This window comes from Chiloscyllium punctatum, chromosome 33 (genome assembly GCF_047496795.1).
Source record: "Chiloscyllium punctatum isolate Juve2018m chromosome 33, sChiPun1.3, whole genome shotgun sequence".
Taxonomy (NCBI): Eukaryota; Metazoa; Chordata; class Chondrichthyes; order Orectolobiformes; family Hemiscylliidae; genus Chiloscyllium; species Chiloscyllium punctatum.
Genome location: NC_092771.1, coordinates 66,098,955 through 66,120,785, shown reverse-complemented (window position 1 = coordinate 66,120,785; position 21,831 = coordinate 66,098,955). Strand labels below are relative to the sequence as shown.

Genomic DNA, 21,831 nt, shown 5'->3' with positions numbered 1-21,831 from the left:
GGATAGAGAAGGTTAGGGAGGGTTTTCCACAGACTTCTGCCCTTGACAGCTCCAATTGTGGAGTGATGCAGGTGGGGTGGGGTGGGGTGGGTTGAAAAGAGAATGTACAAAGGGGAAATGGAGGAGCGTAGGCAGTGCATAAGGTCTTAAGGACAGAGGAGGTTCCAGACTGAGTCTGTCTGTCATAGAGAGTATGGCTGCCTCATGGAATTTGAAGCACCGCAATGGGCCCATGCATGTCATGTTAGTCAAGGATAGTATAACGTTGGCTGAGGGAACATTTGCTGAGGACTTGTCTACTGAAGTAGTGTGGGCTGAGGTTAGAAACAGGAGAGGGGAGGTCACACTGCTTGGATTTTTTATAGGCCGCCACAGAGTTCCAGGGAGGGGGAAGAGAGGATTAGACAAATTACTCTGGGTAGGAGTGAAAGTAACATGGTGGTCATTATAGGGGACTTTAACTTCCCCAACATTAACTGGAAATTCTATAATTCTAGTACGTCGGATGGATCAGTTTTTGTCCAATGTTTACAGGAGGGTTTCCTGACACAGTATGTCGAAGGGCCGACAAGAGGGGAGGCCACATTGGATCTGGTGCTTGGTCATGAACCGGACTAGGTGTTTGATTGAGGTGTAGGTGAGCACTTTGGAGAGAGTGATCATAATTCAGTTATGTTTAGTTTAGCGATGAAAAGGGATAGGTACATGCCACAGGTGAAGAATTATCGATGGGGCAGTGGCAATTATAATGCGATTCAGCAAGAATTAGGATGCATAGGATGGAGGAGCGAAATGCAGTGGATGCAGACAATGGAAATGTGGAGCTGGTTTAAGGAACAGACATTGCGTGTCCTTGATAGGTATGTCCCTGTCAGGCAGGGAGGAAGTGATAAGGTCAGGGAACCGTGATTTACCACAGAAATTGCATCTCTTGTTAAGAAGAAGTAGGAGGCTTATGTTTTGATGAGGCAAATGGTACAGATGAGGCGATGGAGACTTACAGATCAGATAGGAAGGATTTAAAGAGAGTTAAGAAGAACAAAGGGAGGACACGAGCAGTCTTTAGTGAATAGAATAAAGGAGAACCCTAAAGCTTTCTATAGGTATGTGAGGAATAAAGGATAAGGTAGGAATCGGGCCAGTCAAAGTCAGAAGTGGGAAGTTGAGTGTGGACACTGTGGAAATTGGAGAGGTGCTAAACGAACATTTCTCATTGGTTTTCACTCAGGAAAATTAGAATATTGTAAATAATAATGTGATAGAAGACGTTAGACTAGAAAGGATAGAGGTTAGTTACGAACAGGTGTTATCAATTCTAGAAGGATTGAAAGTAGACAAGTCCCCTGGGCTAGATGGGATTTATCTGTAGATTGTCTGGGAAGCTAGGGAGAAGATAGCAAAGAGTTTGGCTTTGATATTGAGCTGTCATTGCCTACAAGTTCAGTACAAGGGGAATGGATGATTGCAAATGTTATGCCCTTGATCAAGAAGGCCAGTAGAGATGACCCAGGTAATTATATACCAGTGAGCCTTACTTCTGTTGTCAGAATGGTTTTGGAAAGGATTATAAGAGACACTATTTGTAATCATCTGGCAAACAACAATATGATTTCAGATCATATATGGTTTCGTCAAGGGCAGGTCGTGTCTCACAAATCTCATTGAGTTTTCTGAGATGGTGACCAAGCATATAGATGAGGGTAGGGCAGTTGACGCGGTATACGTGGACTTCAGTAAAGCCTTTGATAAGGTTCCACATGGTAGACTGTTAGAGAAAATGCAGCAACATGGAATTGAGTGTGATTTAGCAGTTTGGATTAGAAACTGGCTTTCTGAAAGAAGGCAGCGAGTGGTGGATGATGGAAAATAATCAGCATCCAGTGCGGTTATTAGTGGTGTGCCACAAGGGTCTGTTTTGGGATCACTGCTGTTTGTCATTTTTATAAAAGTCTTAGACGCAGGCATAGGTGGATAGATTAGTAAATTTGCAGACAACAGCAAAGTCAGTGGAGTAGTGGACAGTGTGGAAGAATGTTACAGGTTGCATGGGGACTTGGATAAACTGTAGAATTGGGCTGAACGTGGCAAATGGAGTTCAATGCAGCTAAATGTAAGGTGATGCACTTTGTGAAGGATAACAGGAAGGCAGAGTACTGGGTCAATGGAAAGATTCTTGGTCGTGTAGATGTGCAGAAGGATGTTGGAGGCCATGTACATAGATGCCTGAAAGTTGCCACCCAGGTGTACAGTACTGTTAAGGTGGCATACAGTGTGTTAGATTTCATTCGTAGATGGATTGAGTTCTGGAGCCACAATATCATGCTGCAACTATCCAAAACATTGGTGCGGCCATATTTGGAATATTGTGTGCAGTTCTGGTGCCCATATTTCTGGAAGGATGTGGAAGCATGGGAAAAGGCGCAGAGGATATTTACCAGGATGTTGTGTGATCTGGAGGGAAGGTCTTATGAGGAAAGGTTGAGAGACTTGAACGTGCTCTCATTGGCAAGAAGAAGGCGAAGAGAGGATTTGATAGAGACAAACAAGATGATCAGAGGCTTAGACAGTGTAAATATATAGCTTACTTATAAGTATATGGCTGGCTGCCACTGTAAATATACTCGGCATTTGGAGGCCTTTGGGGACGCTCCGTTACATGCACGTGCAGGATAAGGTCACGTGGTGCATCGCACCATTCCAAAACAAGGTCACGTGATGCACTGTTTCACACGCCGGAGGCGTGCAGGGAGGTCATGTGGTCCTCCGTTTCGCGGGCAAAATGGGGTCATGTGGTACTCCGTTTCGCGCGCAAAACAAGGTCACGTGGGGTCGAACATCCGGGAATGGAAGGAGGCAGAGAATGGAGTCAGACTAACAACCAATCAGAAGATAATCCCACCTCAGTGACTGCATGATGTTTTTTTACTGTATAAAAAGACTGGGTCAGGGACAAGGGTGTGGTATTTTTCTGAACTGACACACTGTATAGGTTGTCAGGGACGGAAAGATCTCGACCCAGAGCTCTGTATGCTTTATCCACTTACTGTAAAATAAACTCAAAAAGTGTGACACCGAATACCTTCTCCTATTGCTTCATTTTAAAGAACACGCAGGACTTGGCTCACACATAGAAGAAAGTAAGTTAGTAGATTGACCCAGAGTCCGACAATAGGGTAGACAGTGAGTCTTTTTCCTAGGGTGAAGACATTAGTGTGTATAAGGGGGCATATCTACAAATTGAGGGATGATAGATTTAAGACAGATGTCAGAGGCAGGTTCTTTACTCAGAGTGGTTCGGGCATGGAATCCACTACCTACTAATGTAGTTAACTCAGCCACTTTAGCGAGATTTAAACAATCCTTTAGATAAGCACATGGGTGATTTCAGGACAGTGTAGGGGGATGAGCTGAGAATAGTTCATAGGTTGGCGCAACATCAAGGACCGAAGGGCCTGTTCTGCGCTGTATTGTTCTCTGACTATTGTGCTACAAGAGATTTTTACTGTCTTAAACAGAGTGATGGATCTTGTATTGTGGGCTTACGAAATGTCACTGATCTCTACCAAACATGTACGAGGTACAGAATGCTGCCTGACCTGCTACGCTTTTCCAGCAACACATTTTTCAGCTCTGATCTCCAGCATCTGCAGTCCTCACTTTCTCCATGTACGAGGTAGAGTCAGGGCAATAATAAGAGGCTGCAACAAGAGGGGGACAGGTAGCTCCATACAAAACCCGACTCCTTCTCAACTGTTTTCACCACAAAAACCGAGCGCCTTCCAGAAAAGCACCTCTATATCCCACCACTTTGCCCTACAATCGTGGTATCTGGCTGTGCACGAAGAGCAGTGCAACAGTCTGTACTCGGACCCTGAAACGCTTGGTAAAGAGTCAAATCATCTGAGCATTGAGAGCCCCACCACATTACATGCATTTTCTCTTGTTTTCACTCTGTTCCTGACTTCCCTTAGTTTCCCTAATGAACCTGCTAAAATTGTTATTACACAAATCTGCACAAACTGTGAATTGAACCCAGGCCTCTCGTCCAAGATTCGGGATATTTTCACCGCGTCACAAAACATCGACTCGAACTTCCTTCGTCCCTTGCCTGCTAAGTCACGCCTGAATCAACTCTGCAATTGGGAGGAAGGGGCGGAACAGGAAGACCGAATAGAGGCCGGTCCTCCAACCAGAGTGAGTGAGGAGAGGGGCCAAAGCATTCTCGGGAGTGAACGCTTCAAGATTGGTCAGAGAGCAAACTATTTTGCAGGATTGATCATTCTCACGACATAGTGGAGCATTAAACGTCTCTCATAAATCAATGTGAGATTAAAAAATACTGTAGTTGAAATGTAAATCTGATAACGTACATATTTCCAATCGATTAAACTACTCGAGTAAGAAACTTCTTTTCAAACTCCCAGAACAGTTGGTAATTTACATACCTGGCCGGTATGGTTGATTTGGACCACACAATTTGCATGTTAGACATCTCTATGACTGTAACTCGACAAAGCAATTGTTAATGACTAATATTTTACCCATCAGTCTGTGCAGTTATGAATATTCTCTAGAAATCCACTGATAACCTCAGACGCACGCGCAGTTTGGTGTCTATGCAGAGCATGCGCAGTTTCACATTGGTCAGGACACAGAGAGACATGGAGCTACTTTCTCCGGCAGCGGCTGCGATCGGCTTCAGAGAGCGGCGCGTGGGAGCTTTGACGGGAGAAAGGAGCGGAGAGAATTCACAAGTCCCGGATAGAGGTTAAAAAAAACTCGGAAAAGACCCTTCGAGCCCGGGTAAGGAGGTGGCGGTCTCTGATCAGGGAAGGGGCCCAGGGCCACGGCCGCCATTTGTTTGAGGGAAGAGAGAGCGCGGCCCTGATGGCCGCCATCTTGAGAAGGTCAGGGTGCAGGAGGGCGGGGCTACCGGCTCTGTAGAACAATCAGAGGAAAGGGCAGACCCATTGTTATTGATTAATTCCACGAACACAGCTTCACTGGGCGATCCCACAGGAATATCCTCTCTCAGTCCTGCTGGGATGTTTCACCCAATCAGAACCAGCAGCTCTCCTCCTCTCTCAGCTCCCCTTCTGTCCTTCCTGCAGCATCTGTCCCCTGGAACATTGAGCTGCCTGTCCTGTCCCTCCCTCAGCTGTTGTTTCTGTAATACCTGTGATATCCCAGTCCCATCTTAGATTGCTTTAGTAAAGACAGGAATGCACCCGATGGATTTTTCTTAACATCAGCAATTGTTTAATACTCATTTCCAGGTTTTTAATTACATCTTTGTTTGAAGCATTTACTTCACATTCAATCATTTGCAATGGTAGGATTTGAACCTGTGTCCAGAGAACACTTGCTGAGTTTCTGGATGAATCGTCACACAATAATGCCACTCGGCCATCACTTCACCTGCTTACAGGTTGTATATCGCAGTGCAACATGAATCAAAACCCTTTCTTCCCACACAATTATTTGATCCTGAACTCTGGTGATATCAGTCAGTATTTCTCCATGTGTGATCCCTCACTCTGAGTCTAATTGCTGCCTCTGTCAGTGTCTCTCACTCTTGCAGCTACTCCAGATCCTGAGCCAATAGAATTCTCCGCTCCAGACAGATGAGGCAGCACAGGCGAGGAATGGAGACTGGAATTTTCCAGATCTCTGCGGGCTCACTGTCATTCTACATGTCTAACCCTCACATCATCAGTCTAATTTCCCATTCTGCTTATTTATGTGTCTACTATAGGTACTCGGGGAGTTCCTGACTCAATAGACTTGCCAACTGCTGGTTGGGAAAATGATTGGTCAGCCAGAGAGACGAAGGTCAGGGAGGTCGGGAGCCTTTAATAAATCCTGCTGCCAGGTAAGATCACTCACAGTGCACAGAGCAGAGAGCAATGAGAGGGCTCCAAACATCAGCTAACAAGACATGACATAGACATAGTGCTGGAGGGGGAGCACAGTACAGGCACACCCCAGGCTCAGTCACCACCACTACTTTAAGTTTTGTTGCACTGAGACCAGCATCGGGAGTTCCCAGTTTTCAATCCAGATGTGTGCTGTCTTGGTGAGGACTAGGACAACAGAGGGGAATGCAGGCCTCACATGAGAAAGTGGTAATGCTGCCTGGGATCTTTCTGTTCCCTGTTCCCTCTCCAACACTGTATCTATGGCTTGTATTGAGGACCAGTGTCTTCAATCATTCTAACTCCTATAACAGTTCCTATCTCTGTCATCTCCTCCCCTCTCACCAATTATTTCACATATTTGAAACCTCCAGTCCAGATGACCATCCATATCGCTGTAACTTGCTTCAGTCTCTACAACATGCCTTGTCTCGATAGTCTCCTCCTCCAACAACTGGAGACATCGGGTCTGTTTCTGTGCAGCATGACTCTTCAGCCGAGGTTTCCTAAACGGAATCAGTTGCATTTGCCTGTGTTTGGCCCATACCCCTTCCAATCTTGTCCTCTCCAAGTACCTGCCCAAATATCTTTTCCATGTTGTAATTGTACTTGTTTTTACCAATTACTCTTGCTGTCCATTCTGTCTATGCACCATCCTCTGTGGAAAATGTTGCCCCTCAGCTCCCTCTTTAAATCCTTGCTCTCTCACCTCACGTTTGTGCCTCTAGCTTTGGACTCACCTACACTTGGCTTTTCACCTTACTTAGGCTCTACATGGTTTCATAAACCTTTATAAGGCCACCCCGTGGCCTCCTTTGCCCAGGAGAAATATTGACGACAATGTTACAAATATCTCCAACTCATGTACTCAGTGCTCTGACCGATGAACACAAGTGTGCCAAATGCTGCTTTCCCCGCCCTGTCCCCCTGTGATTCCATTCCAAAACAGTGTAACTGCATCCCTTGGTCTCTCTCTGTTCGACAACACTGTCCAGGGCCCGACCATTACCTGTGTTAGTCCTCCCTGGTTTGAATTAACTAAATCCAACACATGAATTAAATTCCATCTTTCATTCCTTGTCCCACTGGCCCAGTTGATTAACATCCCCTTCGATAACTATATTCCCTGCGCACTCTTCCACTAATTTTGGTATCCACAAACGTACAAACAGTGACTCCTATATTTATACCCAGATCCTCTATATAAATGAGGCCCATCAGTGGCCCCAGCACCAACCCTTACAGCACACTGCTGGGCGAAGGCCTCCAGCACACTGCTGGGCGAAGGCCTCCAGCACACTGCTGGGCGAAGGCCTCCAGCACACTGCTGGGCGAAGGCCTCCAGCACACTGCTGGGCGAAGGCCTCCAGCACACTGCTGGGCGAAGGCCTCCAGCACACTGCTGGGCGAAGGCCTCCAGCACACTGCTGGGCGAAGGCCTCCAGCACACTGCTGGGCGAAGGCCTCCAGGACACTGCTGGGCGAAGGCCTCCAGGACACTGCTGGGCGAAGGCCTCCAGGACACTGCTGGGCGAAGGCCTCCAGCACACTGCTGGTCTAAGGCCTCCAGCACACTGCTGGGCGAAGGCCTCCAGCACACTGCTGGGCGAAGGCCTCCAATCTCAACATCAACCCTCTACCTCCTCCTATCAAACCCATTGTGTCTCGAGTTGGGTCGCTCTCCCTGAACCCATGTGACCGAACCTTACTAACCCATGAAGCCTGCTCAACCCTGTCAAAGGCCTTGCTGAACCCAGAAACAATGTCTATTGCTCTGCTTCCATCTATTTTCTTGGTCACATCTTCAACAAACTCAGGCAAGTTTGTGAGACATGTTTTCCTGCGCACAAAGCCACTCTAACTGTCTGTAATCAGTCCTGTCTTTCCAAATGCATGTAAATCCTACATCTCAGAATGATCTCCAACACCTTACCCATCCTTGATTTCTGTCTCCTCAGTCTGCAGTTCCTTGGCTTCCCCTTGCAGTCTTTCTTAAATAGGGCACAAAATTATTTTCATAGTCAGACAGTCGTACAGCACAGAAACTGACTGTTCGGTTGATACCGACCATAATCTTAAACTAACCTCGTCCCTCCTGCCTCTTCCTGGATCACATCCCTTCAAACCTTTCCTATTCCTGTACTAATATTTCAAGCATTGTAATTGTACACACATTCACCCCTTCCTTGGGAATTTCATTCCACACACAAAACACACTCTAACAGTTTGCTCCTTATGTTTTCTGATTTTAAATCTCTCCCTTCTAACCTTAAGAAATGTAGCCCCTAGTTCTAAAATGACCTGCTGTTGGGAAAAGACAAGTCATGTTAACTCGTTCTATACCCCTCATTATTTTGTAGACTTCTATACGCTCACCTCTCAATCTCCAGGCTCAAGTGAAAAATGTCCCAGGCTATACAACCTTCCTTTATAACTGAAACCTTCTATACCCATCACCATCCTGGTAAATGTGATCTGAACCCTCTCCAGCTTAATATCCTTCCTATAACTGGGCAGAGTATTCCAGAACAGGCCTTACCAATGTCCTGTACAATCTACACACGACTTCCCAAACTCCTAAACTTGAATGACTGAGCAATGAAGGCAAGTACCATTTATAACCATCCTGTCTCTCCTTGTGGCAAACTTCAAAGAACTACGTACCTGAACCCCAAGGCGTACAACAATACTGAAGACCCTACCATTAATTGTGAAAGCTCGACCCTTGTTTGTTGGAACCTAAATGCATTATCTCGCATTTACCCGAATTGAACTCCATCTGCAGTTTTTCAGCCATTCACGCATTTCATCAAGATCCCTTTGTAATCTCAGAAAACCTCCATCACTGCCCAGAATGCCACAAATATCACTGCTCAGGCCCCTACAATTTCTTCCCCAGCTTCCCACAATGTTCTGAGATACACTTGATCAGGTCCTGGGGATTTATCTACCTCTATGTTTTAAAACTTCCAACACCGCCTCTTCTATAATGTGGACTCATTTCAAGACATGGAGTCATCGAGATGTACAGCATGGAAACTGACCCTTTGGTCCAATTCCTCCATGATGTTTTTCATCCCATTTGCCAGAACTTTGCCAATATCCCTCTAAAATCCTGCTATTTATATACACATCCATATGCCTGCTAAATATATTTCTGTTAGCCTCCACCATTTCTTCTGGCAGTTTATATCATATTTATAAATACCAACCTCTGCAGGAAACAGCTGTCCCTTTGGTCCCTTCTAAATCTTTTCCTTACCTTAAAGCTATGCCTTGTAGGTTTGGACTCATCCCCCCCCCCCCCCATGCTCATCATGATTTTAAGAAACCTTTATAAGATAACTCCTCAGCGTCCCATGTTAAAGTATAAATAATCCCAGTCTCTTCAGCTTTTCTCTGTAGCGCAAACGCTCCAACCCTGGCAACATCCTTATTCATTTCTTCTGAACCTTTTCAAGTTCCACAACATCCTTCCGATGGCATTGAAACCAGAATTGCACACAATATTCCAATAGTGGTCAGGCCAAACACTGAGCGCCCCAGACCTTATCCACAGTAAGTTGCAAAGTGAAATATTTGTTTAGGATCTTGTAGTTTCACACATCGTTGGATTTGTTGATCATTAAGAATACCGGTTTAGTCCCTAGCTCTTCTTTTGCTCTTAATACACTTTGGATTCTCCTCAACTTTATGTGCCAAAGTTATTTCATGCCCCCTTTCTGCATTCCTGATTTCCATCCAAAGAGTATTCCTACAGCCCCTATGCTCCTCAGGGATTCCCTTGATCCAGCTGCTATACCTGACATGTGTCCCCTTTTCCTTGAGCAGAGTCTCAGTCAACAGCCAGTGTTTCCGAAAGCTGTCAGCATTGAGCTGCACACAAACAGGAACATGCTGGTGATGAACGGTCCTTTTATCTCACATTTAAAATATTTCCAATTGTCAGAATTCCCTTTACCTGCAAATAGACTCTCTAATCAACTTTAAAAAAAGTTCATGTCTAATACTATCAAGATTTGTCTTGCCACATTTTATAACTTTAACTTTTGGATCAGGTCTGTCTTTCAGCAAAGCTATTTTCAAACTAATAGAATTGCAGTCACTTTGCCAAAGTGCTCCCTCACTAACACCTCAGTCCTATTCCCTACCTTGTTTCCCAAGGGGAGGTCAGGTTTCGCTCCTTTCACCAGTTGGGCCATTTACATATTGACTGAGACCTTGTCAAAGGTCTTCCCAAATGCCATGATAACCACATCATCTGCACTGCTCTTATAAATATTTTTAGATAACTTTTCAAAAAAACTCAATTGAATTCATCAGACCGGATTTTCCTTTAGAAAATCTGTCCTGAATCTATTCCTTCCTTTTCAATGTTGATACATCTTGTCCATCAGAATTGTTCCCAATGTTTACCAATATCCCTGTATTAAAGAGATCCAAAAGGACCCCAGCAATCTCCTCCCTTACCTCCCACTGCAGCCTGCAATACATTTCATTGGGCACTGGGGATGTCTCCCCCTTTATGCCTGTGAAAGCATTTAATACCTCCTTATTGATCTTAACATGTTCTCGAGTCTCACCATCCCGACTGAAATCCCCGGCTACAGTGTCTTCCTCCTGTGTGAATACAGATGGGAATCATACATTGAAGACCTCAGCTACTTCCTCTGGCTCCATGCGCAGATCGTCCCTTTGGTTTCCAAAAGGCCGCACTCTTTAACTGGGAATCTTCTTACTCTGAGTCTCGTCATAAAATATCTTGTAGCTTTTCCAAATTAGTGTCTGCTAAGGAGGTTTCATGGCCATTGAGTGCCCCTCATTTTTAAGGACCCCCTTGCACTCTCTATAGTTGTTGAAGGGCTTCACCTGGTTTTATTGCACTGTATTTTCTTTACCAAACTCACAATATCACTTGAACAGTATTCGCTGAACTTGGTGCCTTTGTCATTCACTGTTCATGGTACACGCTGGCCCTGAATTCTCACTGTATCACTTGAAAATACTCCTGCTTTCCAATTGTAGGCTTGACTGCAAATAGTTCCTCTGAGTCTATATTTTTCAAATCATGTCTAATGCTAGTAATAATGACCAGTGATAGTGATAATGAAATGATAAGTAGCATTCCCCAAATTTGGACACACAACTTCTGCATGATCCTTAGCTCTTTCCATCATGACTTCAAAACGTACAGAATTATGGTCATTATCCCCAAACACTACCTTATCCTTATCTCTGTCAAAATGTTCAGTACCTACAGCCCACCCTGTCTCTTTAATATCCTCCAGCCGTTACCAAAAGCTTGTACCTTCCACAAGCCTTTTCATCATGTGATATCACTGCAAACTTCTCCAGTCCCCACAGCACTCCTCCATCCTATCCTACAGCACCTCACTCCCATGAACCTTCTACCAACCCTATAAACCTCCTTATCTGTATAAACCCCTCCAGCTCCCACAGCCATTCCTGCCCATCCTCCCTTTGTGTAGCATAATGAAGCCACGTGACCATTCCCCAGACTGTAACCTTGGCCAATCTCTGCAATCTTATCTATCTCTGTGACCTCCTCCCATCACTACTAGCCTTCTTAACTCTGTAACCTCCTGCAGTCACTAAAATCATCCGTGAATGTGTACCATCCTATTGAGGACTGTCACCTCTTCCAGTCCCAACAACTCTCTCTACCTGTAACCTTGGCTAGTCTGAAGAGTCCTTACTAATTCTTCAACCCTCGGTATTGATAACTTCATCCAGTTTCAATAACTGAGAAGAGAGGAATGAGAAGGCTCCAAACCTCTGTTAACAAGACATGACGTCGATACAGATCTGGAGGGGGAATACAGTACAGGCCCACCCCACGCACAATCCCCACCCTTACTGTGTACTAAAACTTGCTACACTCCAACACTGCACCTATGGCATGTCTTGTGGACTGGTGTCTTCAATAATTTTGAACTCCAATAACAGTTCGTATCCCTGTAACCTCCTCCTATCCCAATAGTCACTCCACGTATTTGAAATGTACTGCATTCCAGATTACTATCCCTATCACTGTAACTTACTTCAGTGTCTACAACATGCCTTATCTCGGTTGTCTCCAGTTATTGGAGGAGGAGACTGAGTCATGCAGCACGAAAATAGTTCCTTCGATCCAACTCGTCCATGTTTACCAGAGTCCCTGACCGAGTCACGTTTCCCTGCATTTGACCCAAATCCCTTCAAACCTTCTCCTCTCCATGTTTCTGCCCAAATCTTTTTTACATGTTGTTATTGTACTTTTCTCTACCACCTGCACCATCCTCTGTGTGAAAAATGTTGTCCTCCAATCCCTTTTAAAGTCTTTCCCCTCTCACCTTATATTTATTCCCTCTAGAACATAGAACATGGCGGCACAGTACAGGCCCTTTAGCTCTCGATGGTTCCACAGGTTGGTGCAACAATGTGAAGCCCAAGTAGCCAACACTATTCCATTCTCGTCCATGTGACTATCCAATGACCGTTTAAATGCCCTTAAGGTTAGCAGATCTACTCCTGTTGCAGGCAGTTTGTTCCATGCCCCTCCTACTCTGAGTAAAGAAACTATCTCTGACATCTGTCATATATCTTTCACCCCTCAATTTAAAGCTATCCCCCCTCATGCTTGGTATTGTCATCTGAGGGAAAAGGCTCTCACTGTCCAATCCATTTCACTTTCTGATTATCTTAAAATCTCAATTAATTCATCTCAAACGTCTTCTCTCAAACAAAAACAGCTTCAAGTTCCTCATATCACGTTTCCTCCAAACCAGGTAACATCCTAGTAAATCTCCACTGAACCCTTTCCAAATCTTACTCATCGTTCCTCTAATGGGGTGACCTATCTGCTCTGTCATTTCCTGGCCTATCCCTGCTGCCCTTCTTGAACAAAGGAACCACATTTGCTATCCTCCAGTCATTCGGCATTTCATCCGTGGTCAGCAATGTATTAAATATATCCACCAGGGCCCCAGCAATCTCCTCCATTACCTCCCAAAGCAGATTGGGATACATTTCATTCAGAGGGAAGGGAGATCTGGAGCCTTCAAGAAATCCTGCAGCGAGATAGGACCACTCACAGTGAACAGAGCAGAGAGCATTTCAGCGATCGATCTTTGGTGTGGAGGACATGACATAGGTACAGAGTTGAAGGGTGAACACTGAGTGTGATGGTCCCAGGCTCAATCCCCACTCTCTTGTTTACTTTCTTCTCTGCTGTATTGAGTCTTCCCATGTCAATATAGGAAGTTGATAGTTATCAATCCAGGCCTGTGCTGTCTTAGTGAGGATCAGTACAACAGAGGGGAAAGCAAGCCTCCCCCAAGGAGATGGTTTTGAATCCTGGGATCTTTCTATTCCATACTTCCCCCGATCACGCTGACTTTTGTCATGGGATGGAGTCCTTCAGCAAGGAAACATACCTTTCGGGCCAACTTATCTGTGCCAGGGCCATGAATGCTTGTAATTCCCAGAAAAGTTCTTATTTCTGTAACCATAACCCTGCCCACAATCCCACTATTAATTTGATCCCTACTCCAACACTGATGATTCTTCATATTTGTAAAATGCTCTAGTCTTGATAACATGCCGAATCTCAATAATCTCATCCTGCACTCAGTACAATAATCTCTATTTCTGTAGTTTTTCACAATAACTACAGTCCACCCTGTCACTGTAAAATCCTTTTCAGACCCTTTTCCAGTTGCAACACACTCCACATCTCTGCTCTTCCGAGCACCTCTAACGGTCTCACTTTGTGTGGCCAGTACTCTGTGTGAATAACCCTTGGCATGTGGATGGACAATATGGTATGTGAATAATCCTGTTGCCAGAGGATGGTCAATACTGTGTGAGAATAATCCTGTGGTCTGCGGTTGGTCAATTCTGTGTGTGAATAATCCTTTGGCCTGAGAGTGGTCCATGCTGTGTGAGAATAATCTTGTGGCCTGACATATGTCAATAAAATGTGTGAATAATCCCGTGGCCTGAGGATGATCAATACAGTGTGAGAATAATCCTGTGGCCACATGCTGGTCAATAAAGTGTGTGCATAATCGTGTGGGCTTAGAATGTTGAATATTGTGTGTGAATACCCCTGTGGCTTGAGATTGGTCAACACAGTTTGTGAATGATCCTTTGGCCTGTGAATGGTCAATACTGTGTGTGAATAACCCTTGGCCTGAGGATGGTCCAAACTTTGTGTAATTAATCCTGTTGCCTGAGGTTATTCAGTACTATATGTGAATAATCCTGTGCACTGTGAATACTCAACACAGAGTGTGAACAATCCTGTGGCTTGAGGGAAGTCAAAACTGTGTGTAAATATCCCTATGGCCTGTGAATTGTAAATACTGTGTGTGAATAACCATTGGCTTAAGGATGGGCAATACTGTGTGTGAATAATCCTTTGGACTGTAAATGGTCAATGGACAGTGTGAATAATCCTGCGGCCTGAGTATGGTCAATACTGTGTGTGACTAACTCTTTGCCTAAGGATGGGTAATACTGTGTGTGAATAATCCTGTAGCCTGTGAATGGTCAATACCATGTGTGAGTAATCCTGTGGCCTGTGCATGGTCAATATTGTTTGTAAATAAGCCTTTGGTCTGAGAATGACCAATACTGTATGTGATTAAGACAGTGGCCTGTGAATGGTCAACACTGTGTGTATGAATAATCCTGTGGCCTGTAAATTGTCAAGACATTGTGTTCATTAATCCTGTGGCCTTTGAATCGTAAATACCGTGTGTGGAAGCCCCTTGGCCTGAGGATGATCAATACTATGTGTGAACAATCCTGTGGCCTGAGGATGGTCAGAGCTGTATGTAATTAATCCTGTTGCCTGAGGTTGTTCAATACTGGGTGTGAATAATCCTGTACCCCATGAATGGTCAATGGTGTGTGTGCATATTGCTGTGGACGGTGAATGGTCAATACTATGTGTGAATAATCCAGTGGCCTGAGGGTAGTCAATACTGTGTGCGAATAATCATGTGGATTGAGAATGGCCAATACTGTGTTGGAATAACCCTTTGGCCTAAGAATAGTCAATACTGTGTGAGAATAATCCAGTGGATTGAGGATTGTGAATACTGTATGTGAGTAATCCTGTGACCTGTGTACTGCCAACACTGTGTGTAAATAGTTCTGTGGTCAGAGGATGATCAATACTGTGTTGAATATCCTCCGGCCTGATGCTGGTCAATACTGTGCGGGAATAATCCAGTGGCCTGAAGATGTCCAATACCATGTGTGAATAATCCTCTGGCCTGAGGATGGTGAATACAGTGTGTGAAAAATATTGTTGCCTGAGAATGGTCAATAAAGTGTGCGAATAATCCTGTAACCTAAGGTTGGACAATACTGTGTGGGTACAATCCTGTGGCCGGAGGATGGTCTTCACTGTGTGTGAATAATCCTATGGCCTGACGATGGTCAATACTGTGTGTGAACAATCCCGTGGCTTGAGGATAGTCAATACTGTGTGGGAACAATCCTGTGACCTGTAAATGGTCCAGACAAAGTGTTCGTTAATCCTGTGCCATGTGCTAGTCAATACTATGTGTGAATAATCCTGTGGACTGAGAATTGTCAATACTGCTTGGAAATAATCCTGTGACGTGTAAATGATCAAGATAGTGTGTTCATTAATGATGTGGCCGAATGGTGGTCAATACTGTGTGTGAATAACCGTTGGGCCAAAGGATAGTCAATACTGTGTGTGTTAAATATCCTGCTGCCCAAGGTTGTTCAATACAGTGGCCTGAGAATGGTCCACACTCTGTGGGAATAATCCTGTAGCCTGAGAATGGTCAATGCTGTGTGGGAATAATCCTGTGGCCTGAGGATGATCAGTACTGTGTAGGAATAATCCTGTGGTTTGAGGGTTATCAATACTGTGTATGAATAGTCCATGGCCTGAGGATGGTCAATCCTGTGTGGGAATAGTCCTTTGACCTGGAAATGGTCAAGACAAAGTGTTTGTTAATCCTGTGCCGTGTGCTAGTCAATACTGTATGTGAATAATCCTGTGCCCTGTGAATGGTCAATAATGTGTATGAATAATCCTGTGGCCTGAGTATGGTCATATTCTGTGTGGGGAAAATCCTGTTGACTAAGGACGGTCAATGCTGTGTGTGAATAATCCTGTGGCCTATGAATGGTCAAGATTCTGTGGGAATCATCCTGTGGCCTGAGGTTGGTCAATACGGTGTGTGAATAGTCCTCTGGCCTGAGAATGGTCAATACTATGTGTGAAAAATGCTGTGGACTGTGAATGGTCAATACAACATGTGATTAATCCTGTGGACAGAGAATGGTCAATACCATGTGTGAATTAACTTCAGGCCTGAGAATTGTGAATACAGTGTGTGAAGAATCCTGTGCACCGTGAATGCTCAATAAAGTGTGTAAATAATCCTATGGCCCATGAATCGTAAATACTGTGTGTGAATAACCCTTGGCCTAAGGATGGTCAATACACTGTGTGAATAATCCTGTGGACTGTGAGTGGTCCATACACTGTGTGAATAATGTTGTGGCCTATGAATCATCAGTATTGTGTGTGAATAACCCTTGGCTTGCAGATGGTCAATACTGTGTGTGAACAATCGTGTTGCCTGAGGTGGTTCAATACGGTGTGTGAATAATCCTGTGGCCTGAGAATGGTCAATACTGTGTGAAAAATGCTGTGGACTGTGAATGGTCAATACTGTGTGTGAGTAATCCTGTGGCCTGAGGATGGTCAACACTGTGTGTGAATTAACTTGTGGCCTGAGAATTGTGAATACAGTGTGTGACTAATCCTCTGCACTGTGAATGCTCAATACAGTGTGTGAATAATCCTGTGGACTGAGGGCAGTCGATACTGTGTGTGAATAATCCTATGGCCCGTGAATTGTAAATACTGTATGTGAATAACCCTTTGCCTAAGGGTGGGCAATACTGTGTGTGAATAATGATTGGCCTGTGGATGTTCAATGCTGTGTGATAATAATCCTGTGGCCTGTGGATGGTCAATACTATGTGTTAATAATCTTTGTCCTGAGCAATGTCAGTATTGTTTGCAAATAATCCTGTGGCCTGTGGATGGACAAAACTGTGTGTGAATAATCCTGTGGGCTGTGAATGCTCAATACGGTGTGTGAGTAATCCTGCGGTCTTCAGATGGTCAATCTTGTGTGTGAGTAATCCTGTGGACTGAGGATGGTCAATACAGTTTGGGAATAATCCTGAGGCCTGAATATGTAGAATACTGTCTGAATAATCTTCCGGACTGATGATGGTCAGTACTGTGTGTGAATAATCCTATAGCCTGTGAATCGTCAATACTGTGTGTGAATAAACCTTTGCCTAAGGATAGTCAATACTGTGTGTTAATAATCTGTGGCCTGTGTATGGTTGTTTCTGTTTGTTAATAATACTGTGGCCTGAGGATTGTCAATACTGTATGTGAATAATCCTGTGCAGTGTGAATGCTTAATACTGTGTTTGAATAATCCTGTGGCCTGAGGATAGTCAATACTGTGTTTGAATAATCCTGTGGTCTGAGGGTAGTCAATACTGTGTGTGAATAATCCTGTGGCCTGAGGGTAGTCAATACAGTGTGTGGGTAATCCTGTGACCTGTAAATGTTCAAGACAGTGTGTTCAAAAATCCTGTGGCCATAGGCTGGTCAATACAGAGTGTGGATAATCCTGTGGCCTGATAATGGTCAATACTGTGTATGAATAATCCTGTTGCTTGAGGATGTTCAGTACTGTGTGTGAATACTCCTGTGACCTGAGGATGGTCAATATAGTGTGTGAATAATCCTGTTGCCTGAGGTTGTTCAATACTGTGTGTGAATAATCCTGCTGCCCGAGAATGGTCAATACTGTGTGTTGATAAACTTGTGGCCTGTGAATCGTCAATACCGTGTGTGAGTAATAATGTGGCCTGTGGATGGTCAATGCTGTGTGTTAATAATCTGTGGTCTCTACATGGTCATTTGTTAATTATATTGTGGCCTGTGCATGGTTAATAGAGTATGAATAATCCTGTGCGCTGTGAATGCTCAAAACTGTGTGAATAATCCTGTGGCCTGAGGACGGTCAATACAGTGTGTGAATTATCCTCTGGCCTGTAATTCGTAAATGCTTTATGTGAATGCTCCTGTGGGCTGAGAATGGTCAATAGTGTGTATGAAAACTCCTGTGGCCACTGATGTGGTGGTTTTGGATGAGCGGCTGTTTGATCCTCTCCCTCCAATGTCCCTCCCTACCTCTGCAAACCCCTCCAGCTGCAGCAATCTGTACTGGCTTTGTAACACCGTTCCGACCCTGACCACTCTCTGTAAATCTCTCACCACCTCCAGCACCTTCACCTCTCCCTGTTCCTGTTGTGTCATTATACCCTGACAATGATTCCCGTTCCAACTGCCGCCCTCCTGCTTGCAGACCCTTTGCAATCCCTTTAAAACTTACTCTTAAAGTACACTCTCACTTCTGGATTTTCAGTACATTTTGCTTATTTTGTCAGCCTCATAATCTAATATGATCCATTTTGTCCTGAGTGAGAGACAGGAGTGAGTTTCTTGTTGAGGTCTTGTCTGTTTCGATGGAATGTACTTTTTTGAGTGATTTACACTGTTCCTTCAAATGTTTTCCACTGTTCATTTACAGACATGTGTTCCAGTCTGTTTAGCCCGTTTACCTTGTTCACTTCTCCTGTCAAATTTATGCAATTGGCTATTTTTGTTTTTCATTGTAACTTGTCCTTTCGGTGATTCACTTTAAAACTTTATATTTCTTTAAACTGCACTTTATCACAATTTCCCGGAGGATTTCTCCAGGTGACATTACTCACTCACTAAGTTTCATCACACAACCATCGATCTGACATTGTGCAACTCGCTCGGGACATAACTATGTGTTATTCAAAGAAACACGGAAAAAAAATTATCCGTACTCCCCTTCCACTGTCACTGTTGTCAGTGTGATTGTCCCAGATTATGCGAATATTGAAGTTTCCCAAAATTATCACAATAGCTTTGTTAAAAAATTCCAATTAATTCCTGTTTAATGCAGTGATGTGCAATGAAATGGTGTTCGGTGGCTAAAATTGTTCTGCTGTTTCTGTCCTTGGCAAGTAGTAGCCAGAATTTACATTCTGACTCTACTTCATGATCTGCGGCCAAATGCTTTCTCTGTAATGCCTTTGTTATCCATTATAGTTCTCGTTGCACATTTTGCCTGAGTTTCTGCAAGGTTGTGAGCTATTGAATACTTATGTTCACCTTTTGTTCACCCTGTAACCATGTCTCCCTGGTGTCTAAATTTCTTTTATCTCTTTATCACAAATCCATCGACCTTATTGCAGAGACCTTCTCCATGCGAAATAAAAGCCATAATGTACTCTTTCCCCAAATGTCCTGTCACATACCTATTCACTGATGTAGTTTTAGTTAAACTCTGTCCCTTCCGGTTCCTTTCTGAATGTCTTCAGCCAAATTCCCATGTTGTTCTGATGCGTCACCTTTCTTTGGATTTGGAATGATCCTTTACCTGAACCTTGTCCCTGCATCCTATCTGTCAGTTTAAAGCCCTGTCCATAAACCTGCCTACATGATTGGCCAGGACACTGATCCCAGCACGGTTCCAGTGGGTCCATCCTATGGACCTTTTTTTTAAAATCAGCTATGGGATTTGGGTGTCTCTGGCTGACCAGTCTTTCTTGTCCAGCCCTAGCTGCCATTGAGTGGAGTAACTTGCTCAGCCATTTCAGAGGGTAATTTAGAGGCAAACATTTTGCTGTGGGGATGTAGTGCAGACCACGTCAGGATGGGCAGATGTCCATCTCTGAAGGACAAGTGTTTGGGCTTTTTTGTACATCAGCAATGGTCTCATACTTACATGTGGATTGTTAATTACTATTTTTAAAATTATTGATTTCAAATTCCACCATTTCTGATGGTGCGATTCAAACCTTTCTCTCCTGTACATTAGCTGTGGTTTTGGATACGTGCTGTAGTAATACCACTCAGCCATCACCTCACCTCCTCAATGGTTGCCCATCCCTGAACCCTGACACCAGGGCATCATGAAGCTAAACCCGTTCTTCCGACATAATTGTTTGATCTTGATAACTTGCTGCACTCTGGTGATATCACTCAGTCTCTCTCCATGTGGTATCCCTCACTGTGTGGGTCTAATTGCTGCCTCTGTCAGTGTCTCTCACTCTGGATCTCCAGATCCTGAGCCAACAGAATTCTCCGCTCCAGAGAGACGCAGCAGCACAGTCCAGGGATGGAGATTGGGATATTCCAGATCCCTGTGGGACACAGTGCCATTTTCCATGTGTTACCCTCACAGCATCAGTCTAATTTAACGTTCTGTCTATCTCTCTGTCTCCTACATGTACTCAGGAAGGCCCTGACTCAATAGACTTCCCAACTGCTGGGTGTCTCGTCCACCACCTCATTGAAGATGGTTGGTCAGCCAGAGAGGCAAAGAGCAGGGGGATCTGGAGCCTTCAATAAATCCTGGAGTGAGGTAAGATCACTCATAGTGCACAGAGCAGGGAGCAATGAGAGGGCTCCAAACATCAGCTAACAGGACATGACATAGATACAGTGCTGGAGAGGGAGCACAATACAGACATACCCTAGGCTCAATCCCTGCCCATAATGTAAGGTCTGTTGAACTAAGACTAACCACACTGCAAAACTGAATCTATGCCATATCTTGGTGACCAATGTCTTCAATAATTTTTAAAATCCTATAACAGTTGCTATCTTTGTAACCTCCTCCCTTCCTTATAGTCACTTCACTAATTTGAAACTTACTGCATTCCAGCCTTCCAACCCTATCGCTGTAACTTGCTTCAGTGTCTACAACATGTCTTATCTCAGTAGTCTCCTCCTCTTTAACTGCATACAGAGTCATGTAGCACGGAAACAGAACCTTCACTCCAACTCATCAATGCTGACCATGATTCTTGTACTAAACGTGTCACATTTGCCTGCGTTTGGCCCTTACCTCTTCAAACCTTCTCCTCTCCCTGTATCTCCCCAAATGTCTTTTCCATATTGTAATTGTACACGTTTCTCCCATTTCCTCTGGCAGCCCGTTCCGTTTATGCACCATCCTCTGTGGGTAATGTTGCCCCTCAGCTCCCTCTTTAAATCCTTGCTCTCTCACCTCCTGTTTATACCCTCTAGTTTTGGACTCACCTACCCTTGGCTTTTCACCTTACTGAGGCCCCGCATGGTTTTATAAACCTTTATAAGGTCAATCCATAGCCTCCTCTGCCTAAGGCAAATATTTAGGACAATGTTACAAATGTCTCCAAATCATATCAAACCTCTGGACAATGATGGAAATTGCGTTATACTGCTTTCCCCACCCTGTTCACCTGTGATGCCACTTCCATGGAACATTGTAACTGCAGCCCTTGGGCTCTCTCTGTTCGACAACACTTTCCAGGGCCAACCCATTAACTGTGTTAGTCCTCCCTGGTTTGTCTCAACAAAACCCAACACCACACGTCAACTGCATCTTTCATTCCTTGGTCCACTGGCCCCGTTGTTCAAGAGCCCCTTTGATAACCATATTCACTGCACACGATGCTATTGATTTGATCATCTGCAAACTTACTAACAATAACTCCTATATTCTCAATCAAATCGTTTATGTAGATGATACATATCAGTGGACCCAGCCCCAATCCTTATAGCACACCGCTGGTCACAGGCCTCCAATCTGAACAACAATCCCCTTCCACCACCCCCTGTCTCCTACTGTCAAGCCAATTTTGTATCCAGTTGGCTAGCTCTCCCTGATCCCATGTGATCTAACCTTCTGAACCAGTACATCACGCTAAACCTTGTCAAAGGTCCTGCTGACTTTAGTGTAGACAATAT

General features: G+C 44.3%; 1 protein-coding gene across 2 annotated transcripts in view; it reads left to right on the top strand.

Moving 5' to 3' along the window:
* LOC140458563 (uncharacterized) overlaps positions 1 to 21,831 on the top strand; it is a 183,786-nt gene that overhangs the window by 92,806 nt on the left and 69,149 nt on the right. The window contains exons 1-3 of one of the 2 annotated variants that reach the window (XM_072553337.1): positions 4,529 to 4,803; positions 5,756 to 5,872; positions 20,335 to 20,461. The exons of the other annotated variant lie outside the window; for it this stretch is intronic. The gene's annotated coding sequence lies outside the window, so the exon portion shown is untranslated. Of the gene's footprint in view, positions 1 to 4,528; positions 4,804 to 5,755; positions 5,873 to 20,334; positions 20,462 to 21,831 lie in introns of those variants that run through there. 2 annotated transcript variants of the gene reach the window in all.